This window comes from Tenrec ecaudatus, chromosome 16 (genome assembly GCF_050624435.1).
Source record: "Tenrec ecaudatus isolate mTenEca1 chromosome 16, mTenEca1.hap1, whole genome shotgun sequence".
In the NCBI taxonomy this organism is placed as follows: Eukaryota; Metazoa; Chordata; class Mammalia; order Afrosoricida; family Tenrecidae; genus Tenrec; species Tenrec ecaudatus.
Genome location: NC_134545.1, coordinates 74,242,036 through 74,247,578, shown reverse-complemented (window position 1 = coordinate 74,247,578; position 5,543 = coordinate 74,242,036). Strand labels below are relative to the sequence as shown.

Sequence of the window (5,543 nt, the reverse complement as noted above, 5' to 3'; positions counted from 1 at the left end):
TTTTCTTGAGATATGCTGAGGATGTTTTCCTTTTCTGGTTTTCTAAAGCCCAATAAGAGTGGAAAACCAAAGAAACTTGGAATTTTTCCCCCAAACTCTGTATTTAAAAAAAAATTTTTTTTTTTAGCAAAAACCCACTTTATCACCTTCAAAAGACTCTCCACTGCATGTAATACATTAATCAAATCTGTGATCCCACTCTTGGAAACATTTTTCAAACTCATCTGTTTGGATGGCAGACAGCACCTCCCTCGTTTTTTTCTTCACCTCTTCTATGTCGTCACCTCACTGTGCCTTCATGCCCCTCTTCATTTGTGGAAACAAAAATAGGTGGAACGGGGTGCTCCTTGGTTGTCTCCAACTTCTGGTTCTCTGATCCTTGTGAGGCCTCAGCCAGCTAGACCATCATACTTTCCACCATTTGTAGCTGTGTCCTTGTGACTTCACCACCATGTTCGCGGCGCGCCTGGTCCAGGGTTCCATCCTGAAGAAAGTTCTGGAGGCTCTCAAGGATTTCATCCGTGAGGCCTGCTGGGCCATCAGTTCGAGTGGCATGAACCTGCAGAGCATGGATTTGTCCCACGTCCCCCTGGTGCAGCTCACTCTGCGCTCCGAGGGCTGTGAGCGCAACCTGGCCACGGGCGTGAGCCTCGCCAGCATGTCCAAAGCACTAAGGGCAGGAGAGAACACAGACATGTTGGCACTAGTATTTGCAGCACCAAACCAAGAAAAAGTTTCAGACTATGAAATGAAGTTGATGGAGTTAGATCTTGAGCAAATTGGAATTCCAGAGCAGGAGGAGAGCTGTGTAGTAAAGATGCCTTCTGGTGAATTCACCCGTATCTGCCAGACCTCAGTCATATTGGAGATGCGGTTGTCATTTCCTGAGTGAAAGATGGAGTGAAATTTTCTGCAAGTGGAGAACTCGGAAATGGAAATATTAAGTTGTCACAAACAAGTAATGTTGATGACGCGGAGGCCGTTACCATAGAGATGAATGGGCCCGCTCAACTAACTTTTGCACTGAACCTACCGTATATACTTGTGTATAAGCCAAGGTTTTCAGTACATTATAAATACAGTTTTGTGGTAAAATTAGGTGCCTTGGCTGATATTTGGGTCGGCTTATAATCGAGTATATACAGTAACTTCTTTACCAAAGCTACTTTCTGGGGGTATAGCTCAGTGGAAGAGCATTTGACTGCAAAGCTACTTCCCTCTCTTCTACAGTAACACCCAGCATGCCTGCAGAAGCACCCCCTTGTGGTAGAATACAGAATTGCTGATATGGGACACAAAGTAGTATTTGACTCCCAAGATTGAGGATGAAGAAGGATCTTAGACCCACTTAAAATCCAAAATCCAGGCAAACAAAACTCTTTTGAGAACTGCTTCTGAGATGCCAACCTGTACTGCAGTCTTTGTCTCCAAATCTGTGCCATGGAGTACATATGTAGATAATGTTTTCTGTAAATACTCTAGTTTTTTACCACTCTTGTAAAATTTGTTGGAAATTTCCAAAGTCCAGTGTATTAACCTAGAAACACTACTTTCTATCCTACCTAGAAGTACTCTTACACTTTTTTAATAACAAAGGGTCTAAGATGGTTTTCAGTTCAAATAAAGCTATCTGAATTTCAAATATCATAAACCAGTGCCTCATTTGGACCACACCACTGTTATATAAATTCTCTAGAGACTGTTTTAGCTGGAGCTGCTATTCTGCACTGTAAATGTTTTTGTCTAGAGAAGCCTAAAATTTTTTCTGATGGAGATAGCAATAAAAAAACTAATGAGAGTTTAAACCTATGCTACTTATCTGGGATTTATATACCAAATTTAATTTTGGCATTCTAATGAACAAGAAATGAATACAAGTGAGAACAAATGTATATTTTATTTTAGTTGAGAAAAATTAACACTTTAGAAGCTTAGTGTACCCCGAGTTTTTTGGGTTTTACAATTGTCCACCAGACAGTGTCTACAGCCTGGAAAATCTTGAGTTCTAGAAGTTTGGGAAAATCTGTGATAGGACTTAAGTGATTTCTTTTTGTAAGCTCTGGGACTCATTCACTGAGGGATAAAGATGACTTTAAATTCTGTGGTTTTATCCAACCAAGAATGTAGGAAAGTCTAACGGTTGTGAAGGATTAGTAAACTTTTCAAAATGCTATGCTGCAAGTCACAAATAGCATGCTATGTATTATAGCTTCTATCCTTCCCCCCCCCCCCCCCCAGTGAGTTTTGTGTAAGGCAGCTTTTAAATGACTGCTTCTTTGTTGTGCTTGGACTGAGTTGTAAAGACATGGAAACATCTAGGAAGGCACTAAATTTTGCTGCAAGGGACCTGGTGAATTTGATGGTGCTGGATTGTCCCAGACGATGCATTTGTTAAAACTCAGCTAACTGTTCATAATTGTATGTAAGTGTGTAAGTTAAACCTTAATAAACCTGACATAAAACAGTGAAAAAAATATAAGTGACATGGAATGATGTCAGGTGATTTAGGTGTGTGGGGCAATAGAAGCCTACTGGTGTTTTGGGGTTTTTTTTGCCCCAAACTGGCACATCGATATGGCTGTGTGAGCAGGTGCATTGTCGTGGTGGCAATCCCAGTCCTCCATCTGCCACAAATCAGGCCTTTTTTGCTGCACACTGCTATGTAAACTTTTCAGAACCTCTAAGTAGAAAGCTTGATTAACAGTCTGACCTGGTGGGACAAATTTAAATTCACGATGAGTTGACATTTTCTTCTGTTCATGAAGCTGACAGATGTCCAGAATGAGGTTTGTCATTAATAGACATTTTCACCTTTTTTGAAATGAGAACACCACCCAGACACTTGAATTTTTCCCATAGTGCTGTCCTTATAAGCTGTGTTCGATGTCACAACAGTTTCTGCAGCATTTTTCCGGAGCAGGAAACAAAATTTCACAGCTTCACACTGTTCTCTTAAATTGACCATCAAGAAAATAAGGGCTGAGCAAACTTTTGGTATGAAAAAATTCACTATGCCCAGAGAGAAACTTCTCAGGGGATGCCACTGAGTGCACTAACTCAGAGCAAGTGGCTTAATGCTTGCCTAGTGGGGAAAATGCACACTACAAAAGCTCTACCCAGCAGAGTTTCTTTCAGTGCCCCCCCCCCTGAGCTGGGGGTGGTGGTATCCCTACATGTGTGCATTATAATACTCATAATACTGTACATTGTCTTTTCAAGCTGCCTTTTGAAATGTTCCATTATTTCATTTGCTTTAGCTACTCCACATTCAAGAACAAGTTTCAGAGCCTCTTTTGACATGCAACTGAATCTTATTTTTGTCTTTTTAATGATTTTTTTGCTTTTTTCACATTTGATGTCTTGATATCATCTTGCTGTGCTTCAGTTCTGGTTGTCTATGATTAGTGTTCAAGTGTTCAATGCATCAACTCTATTCATGAGATATTTGTGAAATTCAGGTGGAACATACTCAAGGTTGTACTCTGGCGCTCATGAACTTGTTTTAATTTTCTTTTCCGCTTCAGTGTGAACTTACATCTGGGCATTTAGTGATCCGCTCCACAGTCAGCCCCTTGACTTGTTTTGATTGCTGGCATTGAGTTTTTCCATTGTTTCTTCCCAGACATAGAGACAATTTGATTCTTGAGAATTCCTTCTGATAAGGTCCACATGTATAGCTGCCATTTATGTTGTTGAAAATAAGGATGTTTGCAAGGAAGATGTTGTTGGTCTTGTAATATCCCCTGGATCACAACAGCCTGACCCAAAACCCAGCAGGACCAGGCAATGTTTTTGTTTTATTTTACCTCTGTTTCTTATGAGTTCGGGGTCACCATGAGTCTGGGGTCACCATGGGGATCCGTTTCTGGTAGCCAGCAACTCGTGTGCAGCTGGTCATCTGAGGCAGAGGCTCGAACACTCTCAGCTCAAGTTACTAAGTGGCCCCAGACCCTGGAATATGAGACACGCTGGACTCCTTGGGCAGAGCAAATGGTCCAGTGTTCCAGTACAAGCTGAAAGACTGGCTGTTTAAACTAACCTGGAGAGTCCTTGGAAGATAGATCTGGTGATGTTTCCAAAAGTCACAACCTTGGAAACCCCGAGGAGCACAGTTCAACGCTGCGGATGTGGAGTGCCGTGAGTGGGACTGGACTTGGCAGAGTGCAGGGAGTGGGAAGGACCGAGATGAGGTCAGCCATTGGTGGGCTGAAAGAGGGGTAGAGCTGAGGTTATCTAAGGACATGCTTACAATCTGTGCCCTGTCCCTTTTCTGTAAGTCATTATGTATGTGAGCTAATCTTCATAAGATCTCTACACCCATTTTACCCGTGAGGAAAGGAAAGCTCCGAGAGGTTCTGTGTTTGGGCCAAAGTGACACCACGCGTAAGTGTTGGAGCTAAGATTGGAGCCCAGATTTGCCTAGCTCCCTAATCCTGAATCATTTCTATTAGTTCAAATTGTTTCCATAGAAAATTGAAAGTTGTTTTCTCCTTGAGTCTCAGATTTATCTATTTTTATTTTCTTTTAGGTTCTGTTATAAAATTTTGCTACATGTTAAAATTATTGTGTCAGCAAATTTGGCTACTAGCTCTTCCCTATCTCCTATTTTATTTTCAAACTAAGTAGAAATCTGCATGCGATGCATGAAAGAAATATAGTGCACATGTAAGAGAAACGTGATATTAATGGCTATATTTATGATCGTGAGTATCAAAAGCAGGTCATTTTTATTTGCTTACATTATATTGACTTTCTACATTGTACTATACTTTTTAATATAATCAAATCAAATTTTATTTGATTATCTGATCAATGCCTTAGTCTAGATAATATCAGCATGGTTGAAAACTTCTGGTTTGGAGTCAATATTACCATGCACAATGATGGCTGCCAGCCATAGTCACAACCTCATGTGTGTTAACAACACGGTGTGACCAGTAGATGGCCTTTTACTCACAAGGTAAGGTTCTATAAAGGCTGCCACTGCTGTCATAGGGGGGTCCCCCTTTTCCTTTGTCTCAAGGAAACCAACTGCCTTGTCACTGGGTTACTCCAGCAGCTGATCAAGAGGTCCACAGAATGAGGGACTGGAGTCTCTGACCAACAGCCACAGACCAACATTCAGGGAGGAACTCAAACTGATTCACAACCACGTGAGTTAGCTTAAAGATGAGCTACAAACTTATTGAGGGACTCTGTACCTGCCTACTCCAGTTAAACCACTTTCAGTTTCCTGGCTGTAACACAGTGTGAGACAAAGAATGCTCTGTTGCTTTATGCCACTAAGTTTGACATTAGCACAGCAATATGCAACTGTTATTGTGCACTAATAAACAAATCCATGTATGCGAGGTCAAGGTCATACAAAAATGATAAAGACGTTATTGCCATTTGTGAAGGGCTGAGACAGGAATTAATTGGTAAATGATATTTCTTGAATGACTAACTGAATAAATATGTAAGTGAAATGAACACTCTCAAAAAAAGTACTTAGATTCTGAAACATATTTCTAATTGATTGTATTACTTAGTTTCAACTATCC

The 5,543-nt window shown here is 40.8% G+C and overlaps 1 pseudogene; it reads left to right on the top strand.

Annotated features, from left to right (window-relative positions):
* Nucleotides 1-451: 451 nt before the first annotated feature.
* Nucleotides 452-1,342, top strand: LOC142429743 (proliferating cell nuclear antigen-like; annotated as a pseudogene).
* Nucleotides 1,343-5,543: the final 4,201 nt, after the last annotated feature.